At 43.0% G+C, this 21646-nt stretch overlaps 2 long non-coding RNA genes across 2 annotated transcripts; one reads left to right on the forward strand and one right to left on the reverse strand.

Moving 5' to 3' along the window:
- Positions 1–752: 752 nt before the first annotated feature.
- On the reverse strand, positions 753–18860 carry LOC121144384. Its single transcript, XR_005881741.1, has 3 exons — positions 18680–18860; positions 8147–8242; positions 753–1178 (listed from the first exon to the last, which is right to left on the reverse strand). It is a non-coding gene; the product is annotated as an uncharacterized LOC121144384 (long non-coding RNA).
- On the forward strand, positions 1172–3614 carry LOC121144383. The gene is made up of 3 exons (XR_005881740.1): positions 1172–1773; positions 2100–2195; positions 2443–3614. It is a non-coding gene; the product is annotated as an uncharacterized LOC121144383 (long non-coding RNA).
- Positions 18861–21646: the final 2786 nt, after the last annotated feature.

The raw sequence follows: 21646 nt of genomic DNA on the forward strand, positions 1-21646 counted from the left end.
TCAAGCTCCTGTGGGTAATCATGAGCAATGGCAAAAGCCAACATTGCTTTGGAGGGACTCTGGAGGGTCTCTGGGGTCTCTGGGGAGTCTCTGGGGCCTCTGACCAATGATTCAAGAGGGGGTATCCCACACCTGCACTGGGCTTTCTATTTGCCAATTCATGGCTTTTGGATGAGCATAAAGCCTTGTGTACAGCAACTCAAGTTAATCTCTGTCTGTCTGTCTATCTTTCTGTCTCTGTCTGCCTCTCTCTCTCCCTCCCTCCGTACCTCCCCTCTCCCCCTTCTCCTGTATTGTTAGCATGTGTGTTTACAGCATACGTATTAAATGTAGCTTCCATATGACTTTTTCCAACATTCTTTGTGCTAATTGCTCCTCCCCTTTCTGTGTCCTACCCTCCTGACCTCTTCCCATTTAATCCTCCCTCTCCATTATCCCCTTCTTATCAACTGTGTTCTACTATCCCTCCTTCCCTAGGATCTTACACACACACACACACACACACACACACACACACACACACACACACACACATGCGCACAGGCACACAGGCACACAGGCGCACACACACGCGCGCACGCGTGCACACACGTACACATTCACACACACACGTGAGTACACACACATGCACAGGCACACACGTACACACACACACACACACACACACACACTTTCTAGTTTCCTGCCCAGGCTGGCTTTCTAATATGCTTTTAAGGTAGCATATTTTAAGAAAAGTCTTACACTGAAAACAATTGAACTCATAAATTAATTTTATTGGGTAGGACTTAGGGAAAATTATTTGTTTGCTTAAAGTAACTTAAGATTTCAGAGAAAGTTTGGAAAGCCTCAGAAAATGTTTTGCCATGCACATTTTATTATAACTTTATAAAAATTTCCATAGAAAATGATAAGATAATTCATCTACCAACTCTATTAGGTGAAGAAGAAAAGATTGCGTTTAAAGCAGGGAAAGGCAAATCATAGCAAAACCAGCTTTTTATTTTCAGCTTTCAGTTAAGAGAGCACAGATGTGATTTTCCTTTGTGGGGAACGCAGTTGACCTTTGCCCCTGGTTTGCAGCCTCTCGAGATCCCCGTATTCATCTCTCATGGGCGCATGGGTTTCCTGCCACCTGAAGCAAAACTCTTCTCTCGAGTCTACACTTGACATTCACTCGCCTGTAACAATGAGTGGGCGTTTACTTCAGTGACACCCAAGAACACGAAGCTTCTCCTGTGTGGGCTACCCTCTCCCATCCTCTCCAACCTGGCTGTAATCACTCCTCCTCCTGTGTGACACCTCATCTTTTCTTACTTAGGGCTGGGTCTTCGGTTTCCTGCACAGTAGGAAACAGTTGATGTTGAGGACAAAAATCTAAACCTTTCTCTCTCTTGTTTTCCGCACAGGTGAATGAGCCAGGCCTGTTTATGCTGAGACTCACCACCTAACCCTCTCCCCTTCCTTGCTTGTTTCTGGATCCTTTTGCCTTGGTTCAGCTACCCCCCACCTAACTAATAACTCTCTCAGATTCCCCTAAGAGACTGATTTGATTGGTTCTGAATCACTGTTGCCAGATGAGGCAGAGCTCAGAAGCGTGGGGGTGGAGGGAAGAGAGGAGCGTGAGCGCGCGTACACACACACACACACACACACACACACACACACACACACACACACACACACAGGGCAATGCAGACCGTTATCCACACGAGCAAAGCCCCGTGAGTCAACAGAATCTCCCAGAAGAAGCAGAAAAACACAGGCAAGTCTGAGGTGAGCATTTTTTTTTTCAAGTCAGGAATTGATGACCCTCTGCTGCAGGGCAGTGGTAAAATAATCAGGTCAGGGGTGCCATCTGGACTGAGAACAACTTCCTGGCTCCTGAACCGCAAGCCAGTGGCACAAAATCAACTGCAGAGCTTGTTGCATTTTCATAATGCACAGTGCGCGGCCGCGATGCCAGCCTTATTTCCATACACACTGTAATAACCAGACATTTGATTTGAAGTAACCCAAGACTCTCAGCATTGTGACCCTGAAAAGCTTTTCATAGAGTCACTTTTCCCCCATTAAATATTAAAATACAATCTGTTTTGAAGGGGCCATAAAATGAAAGCAATATTAGCATCCAGGGCCGCAGTGGGACGCCACTCCCAGACCATGGATTCTACAAGACGCCCTTCTCTTCAGAGGAGGTTTGCATTCCTCGGCAGACTCCATGCATGTTGAGTACGCTGGGTCTTTGTTTTTGCATGAGATTGTTACCAAATTATGGGCGCCCTCTACTTAATGGCTCGTGATTGGCAGGCGAAATTGGACATTAGCTGAAATAATTCTCTCGACTGTACCACAGGAAATGTGTATTTATTGAAAAAAATGACTTGGCTTATCTGGTCAATATTCTGTAAATTAATTGAGAAAATTGATTCCTGGTGTTCACAGGGAAAGCCTTCCATGAAATAACTGTAGGACCCAAAACCGCACGTTGAGGAAACAGCACCGTGGAGTCCAGCCCTGGCTTCGCTCCCCTGAACAGCAGGTCCCTCTGAGTGCGACTGCGGCTCCCTTACGTCTCCCAGATGCTTTTGAGTGCCTGATCCCCCCAAAAAACAATAATCAATACATAAAAGGCAAAAATTTTCTTTTTAAAATTAAAAATTTGAGGCTATACAGATGGCTCCGCAGTTAAGAGCACTGACCACTCTTGCAGAGGATGCAGGTTCGATTCCTAGCACCCACATGGCCTTTTGCAAACATCTGTAACTCCAGTTCCAGGGGACCCAACACTCTCTTCTGGCCTGTATTACACCAGAAATGCACACAGTGAACAGACAGACATGCTGAGAAATCATGCACACAAATGCCGCATTTTAATAATGTGTGTAAGATGTGTACCTAAATTTCACGTGTGCTGCAGTTTCCAAAGAGATGGGAATGGTTTGTCCTTGTGTGAGTGAGAAACTAAATATTCCAGCAATGCAGTAGCTTGGCCACAGAAGTGGTTACTATGTCACTGAGTTGGCCTTTAACCTAGGCTAACCTGGCAGCTTTCCATTGCTCCACTGTATTTTATCTTACAGGCACTTTTCTGCTTGTGGTTTTATACACAGGAAGCACACCCTACCAATTTGAGCATCAGCATGTGAAACGGGCACTGTAATCCCATATTACAGATTAAAATGTTGAGGTCCATCAACAACCTCAATGTTCCAAATTACCCAGGGAAACCCCATGCTACAAAGTCTTCAAGGCTTTGGCATTATGGCGACAGGCACGAAGAGATCTCTCCTTTGTCACTACAGTGTCAATACATGACAAGAATGCTTTCCCAAACCAGCATCTCCATGTTCCCAAAGTGCCCAACACCGTCAAAAGCCAGACTGAAATGCTTGTGTCCTAATGTCTCCTCTGAATTTTCAGATATATTGAAATACTTTTCCTGCTTCGCTTAACTCTAATTTTACAATGTTTTCACAGTCTCAAAACTGATTTCCATTTGAAAACTTAAACTTTTCAGGGTGTGCTTTGTGTAATTTCATTAAGTTTATTTGGAGTATATGGACCACGTTATTTTTAGTAACTGCTCTGGGGAATAAAATTCTCAGAAAGAGAAAGGGTTGTGTGTTTAATATTTTTGCTTTTCTCTTTTTTGAGGGAGGGGTCCGTGGCTGGCTGGTTTCCTGTTTTAGAGACAGCGTCTCACTCTGAGCCCATCTGGCCTGGGATTCAAAAGATCCTCCTATCTCAGCTTCACAAGGAAACTTTTCATGTTCTGAGTGATCACATTAGCAGTTCACCTGTTGGCATTTCATCACCCTCTCAGAGGGCATGATTGCGGGGAATACTAGTATTCCTTTTGAGTGGGGAGGAAAATCTAGTATATTTAACATTTCATAGAGACAGAATCTGGCTTTACCATCCCTTTGTGTGCAAAGCTTTAAACAGTCTTAATAAGAGCGCTGAAAAATGCATTAGTAGTTACAAGACTGAAAGTGGACATATGTTAGAGAGGGTTATAAAGCTTCAGTCAAAGAAGGGAGAGAGGGAGGTAGGAAGGCAGGAAGGAAGGAAAGGAGAGAGGAAGGAAGGAAAGGAGAAAAGAAGGAAGGAAAGAAGGAAGGAAAAAGGAAAAGAAAAGTCTTCATTCAGGCTCCCTTGTTGCGTAAGTGTTTGTTTGTTTAGGATTTGGATGCAAGCTGGTAGTTGTGGGCAAATCAAATAGCAAATGCATTTCAGTTATGCAAATACAGTGCTCTCAGATTATTTGATATACTTGTCTGGGACACAGAACACCTGCAGATATGATCAGTGAAAGAAAACAAATTATGCAAAATGAGTGAAATCTATGACTTATCTATTCACTTACACAAATCTTCAAACATTTAATCAAGACACAAGAAACAGACAAGCATCCAAATAAGATTTCCTATTCACCATTGTACCGGGAACTATTGTGGGCTCTAATAAAGTGGAAATGATCGCATATCATCCGAATAAATAACTTTACTCTAAAAAAAAGCAAGGGCAGAAATGTCTTCTCATCTCATCACCTCTCAAAGCCTGTTCTTCACTTCTGATCATCTTTCGAGAGACAGAAAGAGTACTCCCCAGGTCTAGAAAATGAGACTAACTGCCACCCATTTACTTACTGAAAAACAATATTCATTGACCACCCATGCACAGGCGTAGCCCTGTCTGCCCGGAAGGGAGTGGGGTCATGCCCATGCAAAACAACTCTTCATTCCCTGGGGGAGACTGAGCTGTAAAAGAATAGCCAAGGAGATTTGGAAAGGCTAAGAGAGCTGTGGAAAGTGCCAAGGGTTGGCAAAGCGGCTTACCCTAACATCCACTGGAAGGAAATATGTGGTATTGGGAAGAACTGGGGGCTGGCTCGGAGTCACTAAGAACTGGAGTATACGGGTTTTGGGAGAGTCACAGGGGACAACGAAGTCAGTAGTGAAGTATAAAGATTGTTAGCGGGAATAAAAGTAATGGGATAAACTATCAGAAGAACGAAGGAAGGCAGAATTCCAACAGAGCTGGAAAGACAAGGAGTCCAGGGAATGTGGCCCCTGTGGGCTGATTGCCTCTCCCTTGAAATATCCGCCAGAGTCCACTGTGTGTCTTAAAGATGGGAAGAAAACCTCACCTGGTCACCGTCTGCCTAAATTTCCCCCAAGAAGGAAAACAAATCTCTGAAGAAATATGGAACTACCTACAGCACATATCATAGTCATCAAAATACTTGCTATAGTTAAAGTTCTGTAAGCAGACTAGACAAGAAGAGATGGTTAGCCATAAAACAATTTTAACATGCACAGGCAGAGATGGGTGTGAGAGCACATGCCTGTAACCTTAGCACTCAGGAGGCTGAGACGGGAAAACCCCAACTTCAAGGCCTGCGACTATGGCCAAGCTACCGGCCTGCTGAGGTCTTTGGCTTCTCACACGTGGAGAACAAGCCATTCCCATCTCTTTGGAAACTGCAGCACCTGTGAAACTGTAGGTACATATCTTACACTCATTACCCAACTATGGTACTTATAAATGTATGAAATATATAATAACTAATTATTGCAATGCACTGCTTCTAAATAAATAATTAGAAACAGAGCAAGCAGGTAGTTGCATCAGTGACAATAAAGCAAACACGATTTGTTGTTAAATTGCATCAGTACACAACCTCAGGGAAAAATATTGAAATTATTTGGTGTGATTTGTCTGGAGCAAGAAATTAATTCAGAGAAAAACTTTAAATTTCCACATATTTGAAAATTATCATGTTTCTTTTGTTACTATTGTTGTTTTTTTTCTTTAAATAGAATCTCACTACATAACCTCAGATGGCCTAGAACTCACTATGTAGACCAGAGCTGCCCCGAACGTACAAGAATCTTCCCCACTCTGCCTTACACAATGTATTTATGTATTTCTAAGAAACAGATGAATTTAAAAAAGTACAATAGAAAATTGAAAGAACTTTGAATTAATTTATTCTTAGACAGTTTAATGTCATTTTATACCACAAAGTAAAATTTTTATTTCCTAGTGTCTTAATCTTTTTTAAATTTAAAAACATTTATTTCATTATTTTCTGTGTGTGACTATTTTGTCTACATGTCTGTATGTGGACTACTTGTATGCCTGGTGCCCAAGGAAGTCAGAAAAGGGCATTGGACTCTATCAAGTTCATAAATCTTAAAAGTAGTACTGAATGAAGAAAATATCCAAAGGATAAATAAAATATGGTACAGGATTCTAACCTGAAATATAAACAACATCATCATTTATTATTTATGAAGATGGTTTATTCTCATTATTTGTGGCTGTTCTACAAAGATTCCATGAACCCTGAATTAGCAAATACTGAATCATTGCTCCTAGGGGAAATATAGGGCTGGGTACCTGAAATGTTTTGGTCATATCTCAATTAACTGACCAACGCAGCTTTGCCTCACATGCTCTCTATTTAAGGACACTTGTAGGTGTGCCCCATGGAATTTATGACGAGCACCGCTTGAACGCGAGCCTAACAATGCTTATCTAACACATACTTTCTGCATGAGGTGCATGGAAGCCTCTTTGCACTTAGGAGCACTAGACTACACTGCAGTACCTCTTGGATTCCACTCTAAAAGGATGAATTCGTCAAGAGAGCTCACAAAAGCGTAAAAAAAACATGGCACTACACAGACCGCAGGGCATCGGCTGACACAAGATGGCAGAGAGACGTAAAACGTCCACCGCCGTGTGCACGTCTGTCGGTGACTGAAGAAAGCTCCATGGCTACTGATTTTTGTGGCACAAGCAAGCTTGATGAGCAGGCAGATTCACAAGTCTGGAGTCCACAAAATGGCTGCATGTGCATGTAACACGCGTGTTCCAACTACCAAGTCTGGAGTCCATAAACAATGGCTGTATGTGCATGTAACACGCGTGTTCCAACTACCAAGTCTGGAGTCCACAAAATGGCTGCATGTGCATGTAACACGCGTGTTCCAACTACCAAGTCTAGAGTCCACAAACAATGGCTGCATGTGCATGTAACACGCGTGTTCCAACTACCAAGTCTGGAGTCCACAAAATGGCTGCATGTGCATATAACACGCGTGTTCCAACTACCAAGTCTAGAGTCCACAAACAATGGCTGCATGTGCATGTAACACGCGTGTTCCAACTACCAAGTCTGGAGTCCATAAACAATGGCTGCATGTGCATGTAACACGCGTGTTCCAGTTACCAATTATATGTCATAGGAATCAGCAACAGTAATTTCAGCGGTGACAACATCTGGGAAGAGAGGCTGGGAATGGATGGAGGAAAATGAGGATAATTTGCTCCTTTTATTGGAGGGAAAATTTTGCCTTTTGATCATAGCAAGGTCATATTATTTTAGGTGTTTCTCCTTGGACTCAAAGCGGTTCACACGTAAGAGTAAAATCTTTAAAAATTGATTTATGATTTATTATTAATAAAATAACTAATTGACTCTGGCTTTTATAACCCTCTCCTCCATTAGTAAGTGTTTGAACTGACCTCAGTCAGCCATAAAGATTTTGGGTTTCAAAATGTCACTAAACTGATATTTTAAAAAATATTTCCTAGTAGAAATTCAGAGTAATTCAATGTATCCTCTGAATAACTGAGGATCTACTGACACATGATGGCTTCTCAGGGAGGGAGAGCCAGTTTTCTTTAAGGGTGTGGCCCCTGGTAGCCGACCAGGCTCCAACAGTTGGTCCACACCCAGGAGTATACGAGCAGTGCAAATTGGACTTGATGGGTCATTATTTTTTCCTAAAAAGGAGGCCATGAGTTGACAGGAGTGGAGGTGGAGTTGGGAGGAGTTAGGGGGAGGAGTTGGGGTGAATATGACCAAAACACACTGTGTGAAATCCTCAAAGAATCAATAAAAATGTTAAAAACGGATCTATCTCAGGTTTTTACTTGATGTAATGAAATCATCCCACAAGTAAGATAAAAACAGGAGGTTATCCAATAAGTTTTTGGAAATGTTTCTTAGTTACAATTGTATTTCTAAGTGTTAATGCTTGCTCTCAGGATGTGATGTCACTCTTCCCACAAGCACATAATACAGATAAATATTTATGTAATTGGATAGCAAAATGATGAAATAAATGCTTACTGTTCTGGACTCCTTAGGGACAGCTCTCCCCCCTGGCACAGGCCACAGATGTATCCTGCAAGCTGCCATGCGTCCCGCTGGAGTCAACCTCTGAAACTGTAAGCAGACCTTAATTAAATGCTTTCTTTTACAATAGTTTCTGTGGTCATGGTGTCTCTTCACAGAAATAGAACACAGATTAAGACACAATCCCACCCACCTGAGTCCATGACATCTTTCTCTCTCTCTCTACAAACAGGCCAAAATATCTTTTAAAAAGAAAGCACAACACACACACACACACACACACACACACACACACACACGCAAAGCCCGTAAAAACACAAAAGTAGAAACCATAACATACAAATGACCAGTAAGACAAAAAGGGCCCAAACAAAGCAAGATGAGACACAAAGAGTCTACAGAAATACCATTGACTTCCGTTAGTGTCGACCATCTACTGCTGGGCATTGGACCTACCATTAAGTGTACTTAATATACCCAGTGAGACTCCACTGGAGAAAACTAATTTTTCCTTGGCAAGCAGATGTCAACTGGAGATAGCGTGTTGGTTAGAGGTAGGAGCTTGTGTCCACCCCTCCCCCTCTCAGTGCTGGGACCCTGTCTGGCTTGAACACCTAATCTTTGTATCTACTATTGATAACCTCCGGGTTAGTTTGCCAGTCTGTTTTAGGACAGAGTTGTGAGTGCCACGGTGCCTAGGGGATGCATTGGATATAGTTAACCAACTCAGTGACACTGTAAAAGAACATGATGTAAAGGGTTAAGAACCATTCATCACACATAATTTACTTTTATACGCCTGTTGACCTTGAGCTAATTTGTAATCAGAGAAGAGATATTAGAGGCCTCATGGCCAAAAGTGTTTCCTGTCTTAGATTTCAGGCAATTATGTCACAGTCTCCCTGTGAAGTATGCATAGTTGTCAGGCAGACTCTAGCTTTCTTCGTATTGAGCTATCCCCATCGTCTGTTACGCACTTGTGAACGTCAGAAAGGCAGGCGGGGCCGCAACTTAAAACCTCACTCCCCGCCAGAGGCACCACGTTGACGTGTCAGTGCCACGGTTGTTAGTCGCAGCTAGTGATTCTAATTCGCTTGTGTTTAATGTCTCTCTCCCTGCTTAGAATATACCACACAACAGAAACTGTATGGTGGCTTCAAGGAAAACAGGCCACAGACAGAAAATGGCAGAGGGATTTGGGGGGCTCACAAAGCTACAGAAGGGCTGGGGCACGGGGCTCGCCACGAGCAAGGACGGTTTGGAAAGTGTCCAATAGCACCACAAAATGCCCGATAAGAACAGCTGCAGTCTGCCACGGCACCCAGTGCTCGCCTGTTAACTCCGCATCTCCCTTTGCAGCCATTCCAGGAGGACCAGCTTCCAGCTCCAGGAGGCTCGTCAGATCTCTCGCTAAAGGACCAGCTCCATGTTTCTCCTTTCGTAATTCCCTTCAGCTAGCATGCATTTTCTTACTTGAAAGTGCATGCTTACTCCCTAGAGTAAAATGGAAAATGGGTATTTTTTCCCAGTGCTCACTAATAGTTGTGTCTCACACTCAGTAGCAGTGTCTACTGCATACAGTGAGAGTCTTGGCTGTCCTCAACGCATGTTTGATGAGCTGTGGAGAGTGGGCGTGCCTGCAAACAGCTACCGGTTGAGTGACACGCATGTCCTACTCATCAGTTTAGTGCCAGGGAAGTAGGTGTAAGGCAAGGAATAGCATTTAGAGATGCAAAAATTTCCCTAATTTCATACTACAATAAGATAAGGTCATTGTCAACTTAAAAAAAGAAAAACCAAAGCCAGGCAGTGGTGGTGCACACCTTTAATCCTAGTACTCGGGAGGCAGAGGCAGGCAGAACTCTGTGAGTTCGAGGCCAGCCTTGTCTACAGAGTGAGTTCCAGGACAGCCTCCAAAACAATACAGAGAAACCCTGTCTTGAAAAGCCAAAAAATTTTTTTAAAAAATAGCTACACAATACCTAAGTCACCAGGAAATGGTGCCATATCACCGAGGTTATGAGGGCATCCATTCACTGTGATTTTACAAGAAATGTCTATGTTAGTTGTCATTCATGTTGAATGTAAAGTGCACTCACCATAGACTGGATTATTACCAGAGACACAATAAATACATTTTAGAAAAGTCCCTTCAGAAATCTAAATGCTGTGTCTACAAACATGTCATATTTTTAGGCATTGATCCAAATCATTCTATTGCTTTTGGAGATCTGGTTTGTACCCCACAGGAGAAATTAAAAGCAGGAGTATGTACAAAAGGGAATAAAGATGGCGAGATGTTCTACATTCAGGAGCAAGTAGTAGTAGCAGAAGTTAGGACGTGGTCAGTGTATCTGTCACCTTTGTGATTTTTTTACTACGGTCACCTGTTGTCCCTTGGGTAACTTTGGCCGAGAACTTCAATAGCCAATAGGATTAGATCACATAATTGCAGCACTATTTTTATTACACTGGAAATAAAAAAAACAAGTATCTAATATGAAACAATCAGACTTTTGGGCCCTTCAATGATTTTTATTATAATACTTTTATTAATTATTTGATAGTTTCATAATGTCTCAAATGTGTTTTGATATCATTCATCATCTACCCCGACCCTTAAAGCCTCTCAGATCTGCCCAATACCCCTAGCTCTTCCCAATTTCATGTTTTCTTTATTTTTAATTATTTCTTTTATTTTAAAACTATAATATAATCACATCATTTCCCCATTTCCTCCCTCCAAGACCTCTCATACATCCCTCCTTGCTTTCTTTGAAATTCATGGACTCTTCTTTTTATTAACTGTCGTTACATGCATATGTACCTGCATATGTATATGGACATGCACAAGTATATTCCTTAGCATGCCCTGCTCAGTCTGTGTAATGTTATCTGTCACCACTTGGTATTGGATTGCTATTTGGCATGCTCATCTCTGAGGAAGACTATTTCTCCTACTTTTAGCATTCCTTCATTGATGGTAATTCTTCATGGAGGGCTGTTGCTCTTATCTAACTCATATTTAGGCAGGCAAGTGTTGAGGCTTTATTTTTGTAAACAACCCACAGAGTCTAATTTATGATATGGGTCCTCTATGATTTTTAACATAATATAAAATATTTATTACCGTAAAGAAACATTTTGGCACATTATAAATACATTTATTAATTCAACAAATGCTGATTGTATAGGCAGATAAAGACTGTGGTAGACTCCTAGAGTGAATAAAGTCCTAAGCAAGGTCACAGTTTGATGGGCAGTGTTGTTATAGAGAAAAATCACTGCACGTATGATATTAAGGAAACCCAGCGAGCAGGTTAGAACTCTGTTATAAAGATAGCTGAGCTTAGCCTTGCGTTTTCCCAGGCACAGAGAGACGAGGCCATTCCAAGCGAGGAAAGTAAACCAAACAAGCATGAAAGACCAAAGTATATGCAGAAGGAAGACACGGATACAATCCTGTGGGACTAGAGCACTGCATACGTAGCGGGAATCGGAATCGGGAGATGAGGTTGCAAAGCAGACTTTGCGCTTGGGCCGGACGTTAAATGTCATGCGAAGGAGCTTGGACTTTGCCCTTTAATTGTGGGAGGCCGAGGAGAGGTTTGTGAGCTGCAGACTGATATAACCAGACTTGAATTTCGTAAATGGAATTCTGGCAGCCGCACGAGGCAGGGATTGGCAGGGGCGTCTGGAACCGGGGAAGCCAGCTAGAAAACCTCAGAAGGCCAAGTGAGAGACGATGATCTTGACCCTGCTCTTCCAGGATAGTTTGCTACCCCCTGGCCTGCAAAGACCACCTGCCTCGAGGCTGTGAATTCACAGCCTTCTAATCTACCAAGATTTCGCACATCAATTTTAGGGTTTTTTTCCTTTAGCTCCAGATTTTACTCCTTTATATTTGATCTTTCTAACTTTGGAGTTCGATTCACCAACAAGTTACTTCTCCTTCTTCCCTATCCACTTCTCTTCCTCCTCCTTCTTTCTCTTCTTCCTCTGAAAACCTAGTAAATACCCAACCTCTAGCTCTAACTCCAGACTGCTGGACCCCAGGCCCCCAAGCATTCCACCCGTTTCGTTGTTCCTCTGCTAAAGGGTAGGGGATTTGGATATTGACTACCTGATAACTTGCCTAGGTACTGGATCCTCTTAAACTTACCTAAATAACATACCAGAGCTATACATTGATGAGGAAACATGGATTAAGTGTTGACTACTCTATTGGCTTTTGCTGTTGAAGCCAATTCACCAGATAACATGTATCCAAAATAACAGAGGTAGATTATTAGGGTTAGTCTTGGCACGTGGATTCTTAGATGCCATCAAAGAAAAGGAGCTGTCAATTCCCTGGATTAAGATGGATTACTTAATGGCAGCATCAGTCAGTTTATCAACTATAGATTCCATCCATGAGAGGACCCCACATTCTCATATAGAGCATTAGGCAAGCCCCAAATAGTCCAGATTTCTTCAGTTGAGCCACGCGCCGCATCCCAACACCTTAACTGGAACTAAATGCAAGGATATACTTAGGGTATAGATGTCTTTTAAGCCCGCTAGGCCCCTTGTTATTTCTCTTCCTCCCTACCCAAACTGCCTTAAGAGTAAGAATGATAAAGATGTGTCTGCAGTCTCCCCCCCCCCCCCCCCTTTTCTAGGTCTTGGATATGATAGCAGAAAACAAGCCAAGAGAAAAAGGGACATGTTTTTATGTCTTGAATGGGAACTTTTTTTTTGTCTCTATTTAGATGCAGATGCTCAATTCACCACCCATGAAGTTCTATGAAAAATAATGTATACAAGAATAATGTATGCCAAAAAGGATTGGGCCAGGTCCATAGTAGGTACTATATTTTGACTTCATAGTGTGCCTTTTGAACCAATTCAGTATATTGTGTTTGCCGCTTCTACATCTGAAGCAACATCTGGAACCAATGATTTATGCTTTATCTCCCGCAGTCCCATTAGTTTTAGAAGAAATCCTACCAGGGGAAATCTGCATGCTGAGAAGTGCAACGGACTGTGTAAACAGCTGACTCTAGCTCAACTCTCTTCACTTTCCACCCCAAAACAGGTCCAACAACCGTGTTAACCCTGTGAAAGGTGTGTTTCCGTGATGGCAATACCTGGGGAAAGGAGTATCAACTGGGAGCAGACTCGCCTCTTCCCTCAGATGGCTCCCAGGTGCACAGCTTTTGGAAGCAGCTACCGGCTTGCTGTGCTCTTGTAGGCAGGGAGTATCCAATCAGTGGACACCTTGCAGCTGTCCCACTACAAGGCGACCCTGCTCTGAATCAGCTCCAATTCCACACCTGGCCTCACTGATCAAATGGGAGTGCCGTCCTCGCCCAAGCAGGGTCTTGGCTTTACACGAAGAAGCAGCATCCAAACTCACGAGGGAAACCGTATTCCCAGGTATGCTGCTTGAAACAAAAGCTGTCGACTCAATGAAATCCTCCTGGCTCACAGAGGCGTGGGCCTGATTCATTCATGGCTCAGTTATCCTGAAACCAAGTGGCATCAGCCTCAGTGTCAACAATGCAGCACCCAAGGGCAGACGTAATCAACATCTTCAGAGGGAGGAATACAAGCCCATCCTTGGAACGCTTTAGCTAGTATCCGTTTTAAAGCACCTTGTTCTATTTCTTTTTCAGGGTCTTGAAATATTGCCGATAGGCTATCTCTTCTCTGAGGATATGAAAACAAATTGTAACTGTTCATCTGAATATCTGGGCTACCCGTGTAGAAGCCCACAGTAAGAACCTGTTATTTTACAAGACCAATCAGAACCAAGTTTCTGTGTCTCTCAGAATGCTCCTCCTCAGAGCTCTGATCTTGCCAGACAAGCCAACACATCCACCTCACAGAACAGGAAAGCAGTAAACAGTACGGCTTCTGTTGTCAACACTCCTGCTTCAGGCTACACCTGTAACTGCTGCTCACCTCTTTGTCACAGATGAGACGACACGGCAGGCCATATACTCCACCCTGCTCCCAACAGGCCGTGTCGGGACTTCCATCCTCCTCTATCAGTCGCACTTTTTCTCCACCGACACTGTTTGGTGTCATTATTAGAAGACCATCAGCCAATGCTGACCATACCATTATAACCCTTGAAATGAATGTTTTCCACTTTTGGTTTTGATCCATTTTGATCCATTAAAATGTGTATCATCTTTACAGCAAAAGCCACCCAGCAACAGATGCTCAGAACAATGGGAAGCTTGTTAAAGTATTCAATGGGCTTTTATACTTCCTCTTAATAGAGAAGTACAGCATTCTACAGTGTAGAACGTTGGAGAGACCTTCTCCAAGGCAACCTGGTCCTGGTGCGCACAGGCCTGAAACCCTTGCTACAAGAGAACCTGATGCAGAAGGATTGATGTTCTGTGCCCCGGCTACTGTGGAAATTCAGATCAAGCCTATTCAACTTGAATCTTGCTTTAAAAGTAAAAAGGGGAAATAGAGTTGGGGATAAAGCCTGATGGCAGGTCTTACCATTTTATGACTGGACCCATTGTTTTCAACATCCCCAGAACTGACAAGATATATATATTTATAAAAATATATATAAAAATAATTTTAAAATGATTTCTTTTTCCTCTTTTGGCTCTAGAAAGAATCCATCTCTCAGCTGCATCGTGGGAAATGATTGTATAAAACCACTGGGATTATGTAAATCTGTTTTGAAAATTTTCAAGCTTTCTTTCTCTCTTAAGGGAACTTCAAGACAGACAGGTTGGGCCACCCTCCAGATGACAGCCAGACCAGAAGTGTTCTGAAGAACTCAAACTTACTTCTGTCAGGACTACATGGTTCTCTTGGGGACTGGCCCTCAATCTCAAAGACTGTTGTTGGCTTGCTGATGAAGAACAAAGAAAGGGGTAAATTGTCTAAGTTTTATATAGACGTCTCCTCCGTCTTACATTGGAATCTCGATAAAGATGTAGGTGTGAGTGTTGGTTGTTCTGAAAGTAGAGTTTCTGCTCCTAAAACAGGGCATAAGGGTGTGACGGCAGTGGAGTGAGAGCTACCACCCTGGCTCTCAGAGAAGGAGTGCCTTAGTTCTTAGTAGGCACAGAGGAAGGAAAGACACTCATAATATTTATGTCAGATCCACCCAGGAGCTTTCCTGGAGGAGAAAAACCATTCACATGGCTCTCTCTATAATTAGAGCAACATACAATTCTTTTTTTTTTTGTATAATTAATATAAACTTCTATGTGTTTATTTGGGACTAAACGGCAGCAGGACCTGGCGGGACAGAAACTTCCTCCTATAGGATCTTGTTTTCTTTCTTTTTCTTTTTTTGGGGGGTGGGTTTGGTTATTTTTTATTTAAATTAGAAACAAGCTTGTTTTACATGTCAATCCCAGTTCCCTCTCCCTTCCCTCCACCTTGCTCTCCCAGGCCTTATCCCATTCCCTTTCTGCTCCCCAGGGAGGTGAGGCCTTCCATGTGGGATCATCAAAGTCTGTCATATCTTTGGAGCAGGGCCTAGACCCTCCCCATGTGTATAGGCTGAGAAAGTATCCCTCTATGTGAAGAGGGCTACCAGAGTCCATTCGTGTACTAAGGATAAATACTGATCCACTACCGGAGGCCCCATAGATTGCCCAGACCTCCAAACTGACACCCACATTCAGGGGGCTGTTGTTAGTCATATTGAGAGACCTCAACAACAGCCCAAGGGAAGCCACATCTGCCATCCTTTCCATGCAAAAGCTATCCATCCCCACAGCTGACATTCTCTCATCCCATGGGCAGGAAGAATGTCACCCAGGTGTTGCTGTAGGCAAATAAGGAAGATTGGAGAACTCTCTTTACCTACAATATCTCCTCCAAAAGAAGCCTGCGACTTCATTACGTTAAACGAGTGTAGAATCCTGTGCTTATGGGGAGGAACCATTAACCTGTAGCCTTGATGTTTGGCTCAGATGACCGTAAACCCCAGTTACTTCCCCAGGATTGTGCAAAGTGTGCATTAGACAACCTCCATAAACTACAATGCTACATAGCTTAGAAGTAGCTGTAAGAGACGCAGAAGTGTTTTTTAAACATGCCACTGATGGATTCTTTAGTCCTTAGACAACTGTGATGAGCTGTCGCTGACTTATTATTTCCTTATAATGGGAGCCCTCCGTTTGAAAGGCAACACAAAATATTTTCCTGACTTAGCTACACTTATCAAGAACACTATTAGGATTTTAGATGAACATGAATTCACTGGAGCCTGTACAGGTTCTGAGACACTGCATTGCACTTGCATCAATGCCCCAGGCCAAGAAATACAAAGGACAAACCCACTCCACTTCCCTCAGAAGACGGTACTGCTGTATGGGATTGGCACCATTAGCTGTATCTGAGACCCCACTTTAGAGGGACCCCAACACGTTGCCTGAAATTCTGGTAACAGTAGCCTTAATGAGACGCTGTGTGACCTCTTCCGGCGTGTTATATTACTAGATGGCTAATGGAGCGACTCATGCACAGACGACTCCAGCAGCCACCGCAATTCTGAAATGGAGGAAAGACCAGCAGGGAGCAACACTCTATGGGGTCCTTTGTTTCTGCACTCATCGTGGCCAAAAACTCTTGGCTTCAGAGCTTTGAAGACATTCATGTATGACTGACTGTACAGTGGACAGCTTTGGAAAATAGAATTAGTATCTCTTTTTCTGGAGCAAAGGCTACACAATCTTAATGCCTACTAGAAGAGTTCCCTTAGCTGAGGTTTCCCTCCGTAATACTACTTCATTGTGAGTGCAGGTAACATCTGGTCTTCTTTGGTCACCCCATGGCCACTGAGGTTTGGGAAACTAGTACAAATTCTTATAGCCTAGCTACTGCTAAGTAAGCACTTGGTCCTAACCCAGGACCGCTGTGTCCTCCGTCGGCATTCGCGGTGGGTGTTGCTTGTGAGATTGCAAGAAGGTAAAATTCCAGACTCTCCCCGGTTCTTAACAGCTACCTGCACGAAGAATCATGGGATTTACTAGCAAATATCAGAGCACTCACTACCTTTGCCATTGATCCAGGATCCTTCCAGAAGCAGAATCACGCACTTTATAACTCAGCCACCAAGACAATAGTTGCTTTCAAAGCTAACTATGTAAGGATATAGCAAGTTCAGCAATTTTGCAAGCACGCCCACACTGGTAAACTATGTTTGTGATACCATAACACAATGCAACTATTTCAGCCACGCCCTTTTCTTCCATGTAGTTTTTAATGTATTCATATTATTAGCATAATGAATTAGAAGTGCATTACTAAGTTGAAAACAAGAGTCCGTGTGTGATTGTTGTGGGATCTTGGCCAGGTTACCTTAAGTTGTTCTGGACCTCAGATCCTTCATCCTTAAAATGTGAACTGTCATGGGAAAATGATGGTTTCAATGGGTTATTAACTTGTGTTCTTATTCTCAATAAGTAGTAGAAAGAATTGCTACCCAGGATGAGCTGTTGTGCATTTATTGCCTTTCCTGCTCAACTCAGCAGAAGGTTCAGACACGAGATGAAGATTTCCATGGTCTCCTTGTCTTTGCCCGTGTGGGCAGGACCTGCTTTAGCCCCTCCTCTGGTGAGTGTTTCATTCCGCAGACACCGCCTCTGAGTGAGACATGAGAGAGGAACACTCCCTTCACAGAAGGTCTTTTCATCTGCTGCCTTCACCACACACAGACTTTTTTTCCTTCGGCCAGAGTCTTACAAAAATAGGAAAGTAGCTGATTTCCTACTTAATACATGACACAACTCTGCCAAGGTCATGGTGCCCTTTCCAGGGCCGGCTACAGAAAGAACATACTGGCTAGGCTGATCATGGGACTTTTTTTTTCCCTGAGCACGGTTCAGTAGCTATAGGTGGAGAAAAATGATTCATCTCATTCATTCAGCTAACGTTTTTAAGACCTACTAGGCAGCCAGTACAAGTGCCCATATTAACAAGACTCAGTTGCTCATAAGGATATTGTAATTTAGGTAAGGCAGACGTTCCAACAAATAATAGAACTGGATTCAAGTTGAAATTATGAAGGGGAGAGGGTGACCCCTGCCTCTGCAAGAGACTAACAAGGCTGCCTAGAACTTTGAATGCTTGACCTCAAGAAGAGCTCATGAAAAAAAAAAACCTAAGTCTTCTTAAAAAATAAAAAAGTGGAAAGATCACCTGAAACAAAGAGAAGTGAGCCAATCCTTCAATTCTGGAAGACAGCTTTGCGCTTGTCTAATAAGAGGTGAGATAAAGCAGGCAACAGCATTTGAGGCCACTAGAAGGGTGTTTAGAGACTCAGGCCATTGGAGCCTGAGTGGAAAGAACCATCGCAAACACACTAGACGTGGCAGAAAGAGATCATCGTGCATAAGGATGCCAGGGAAATTCAGAGGAGGCTATTTTTAGACGAGAAGGTTCATAGAAAAGCTTGGCTAAGACTGGACACAGTCCTGTGGAAATACATACAAGGAACAAATAGAAACAGATGATAATAAGCTTTCAAGAGAAGCCCGGAGCTTAGACACCACGAACCTGTACAACGAGGAAGAAACAGACAAAGATGATTCCTGTGCTCTCTGCGTATCCAGCAGTTCATGTTTGTCACTCCTGTTGTGTCCTGAGTTTTCACTCCAAAATATTTACTGGGGGAAAAACTAAAGCTATCAATAACTCGAAAGGAGGCAACCCATTCCCAGCTTGTCCCAGTGTGCAGAATGTGGAGTGCTCAGTCATAAGTGTGATCTACATAACCGTGTTTCTTCCCCCAGTGCTCAAGAGCCTTGGGGGAGGAGACAGAATGATTGTCAGAGCCAGAGGTGGAGCATGACATCTAGGAAGCAGAGCTTTCTGGATACGGCTGGGCAGCTGCACACAGGAGCTCACAGTGACTGTGACTGTGTGCACGAGACCCGCGAAAGATCTCAGCATGGAGAGGGAAGGTGAGCGTGGCATCCCACCTCTCGCTGAGGAACTTCTGGCCTCTGATATCTGCTGGAAGAGGGACAGTCAGTTTTCACTAATGCTGTGACCCCTGGTAGGTTCATCACAAACCAGGGAAGGACTAGTTGGATTGCACATATTGAACTCCTTGGGAGGACAATAAGAGAACTTAAAATTAGGTGGAGAGGGTAGTTATGAGAGGAGTGGGTGGAGGGGTGAATATGTTCAGAATATATTGTATGACATTCTCAAAGAATTAATAAAAAATATTGTTTAAAAAAAACAAAATTAGCCGGGCGGTGGTGGTGCACAGCTTTAATCCCAGCACTCTGGAGGCAGAGGCAGGTGGATCTCTGTGAGTTCGAGGCCACCCTGTTCTACAGAGTGAGTTCCAGGACAGCCTCCAAAACAATACAGAGAAACCCTGTCTCGTAAAAACAAAAAAAAAATTATGACCCATAAAGTGAGTCTCCTTCCAAAACGTATGCAATCTAGTTCAGATAAAAGAGATTAAACTTTGGTAACTGATATACCTAGTGTATGTTTATAAAATATGAATACAAATGTGAAATGTAGCTAGACAGCAAAGAGAATTATAGCTCCCTCTAGTTTTCTTATAGCTCCTGGTAAGTAGGGGTGTGGGAGTGTTCCATTCTGTGCCAAAGGAACATACTAGCAAAATCTCAGAGGTAGGAAAGGGCATGTGCTAAGGTACAAAGTAGCAAATGTCATCTCACTTTCAGAAAAATAAATTTGGAAACATTAACACAGAGTTGTAGGGTTTTTTTTAATTGGCCTTGTACATCAAAACCAGTGGTACTTATTGGATTGGATGGAAGACAAACCATTTCAAAGAGAAGCCAGCATTACAGGGAAATGAGAGGAACAAAGAAGAGATGCTCTTGTACCTTCCAGGGCCTCTGGACAGGGTGACAGCATCCTACACTGTGTCCCAGCAGGTGTCAGTAGAGGTTACGGACTGTCGTTCCTGGCAGTTCCTCTCTGCCACAGCATTGATGCAGCATAGTCTGCAAATACCTGGTGGCCGAGTGGAAGGTGCATGTTTTGTTTTCCTGTGGGATGTATTGAAACCGCAGTGTCAGATGTCTTCATCGGCAAGTCCCACATGAACAAGGCACCTTCCACCTCAGCTCCCAAATCGGTACCGTTTTTTTTTTTTTTTTTTTTTTTTTGAGATAGGGCATTGAGAGGAAGGAGAAAGACCTAGGTTTGAATTTAAGCCCAATTAAGCCTAAACAAGCAACGAGGTCTAGAGCAGATAAAGATAACTTTGATAAGAGTTAATTTTCTATTGGATTCTGAGCTCTACCTTCGGCTCTAGCTAGTAATGTGGCATTCTGATCTGCCCCGAACATTAGGACGCTACCTATTATTGTCCCTCCAATAAGAATTAATCGTCTGGGCTGGTCTGTCTCCTGGCTAGAAGACCTCTCAGGTAGACTGATCTGCTTGAACACACGGTAAGGCCACAGAAGGGAAACTTACCCCTTACATGGGATAATGTTCTTACACACACCAGAGGTCCCTCCACTGGTGTAGTTACTTACACATCATTGCCAAGCCCGTCCTCTTTCCTGTGTTCTAACACAAAGATGTAACTTTCTTTCCCCTTTCTCTGTCTTCTTTGAACACCAGCCTAAATCCTAGAGCGCTTGCCCTGACACCGAGCTTTCCCACGGCTTTCAGCTTGCAGAGCCCCATTGCTGCTCCCAACTCAATGGCAGGACTTTGTTTCCATCTTCTCCATCTCTTTCACCCTGGAAGCTGCCAAGGTTTGTAGCTCGCCTGGCCTATGGTTTGTCCTGCAAACACTAATAAAATGACTCTTAGTGGGGCTGGGGAAATGACTCAGCAGGCGAAGTGCTTGTTGCCACACAAAAGTTAGGAACCGAATTCATACCCCTAGAACTCCAGGTATAGTCAGTCCAGCAGGGGCTGGATAACTTGCTTCAGGAAACAATGTGTGCCAATTGTTAGAATTTACTATTAAAATTCATTAGACAAACTGTTGATGAGAAACCGTGGCAAAAAATAATGACACAACATGCTGCCTGACCAAAGGACCAAAAAATGTAATTTTATCTAAAAGTCATTCCTGCAAGCTAGTGGCTGCCATCTAAACAGCTGGCAGGACTCAGGGTAATGCTTGCCACTGTCAAATGAAGTGCATAATAGATACCATCTATAACATCAGCTCACTGGGGAAATTCAGCCCTAGTTAAATCTTCTAGAGTCTGATTTCTAGATTACAGAACATATAGAGGCTATAAATGCAGCATTAAAAAGAAACATACTATATATTCATGTTAAAAATTTTAGTACACACATGTAAGGACAATGAAACACACATGTAAGGACAATGAAACAGTGAAAATATTTCAGTCATTGAAATTTATGTAACCTACCCAAAACACTGTCACTTTGCCACATAGCCATTATAAAATATTAATGAGATCTTTTACGTTCTTTCTTATTTGTAGTATGACTTCTGGACTTGGCACAGATTTTGTCCTTCTAGCACAAGCAATGTTTAAACTG

This window comes from Mesocricetus auratus, unplaced genomic scaffold (assembly GCF_017639785.1).
Source record: "Mesocricetus auratus isolate SY011 unplaced genomic scaffold, BCM_Maur_2.0 Super-Scaffold_100015, whole genome shotgun sequence".
NCBI lineage: Eukaryota > Metazoa > Chordata > Mammalia > Rodentia > Cricetidae > Mesocricetus > Mesocricetus auratus.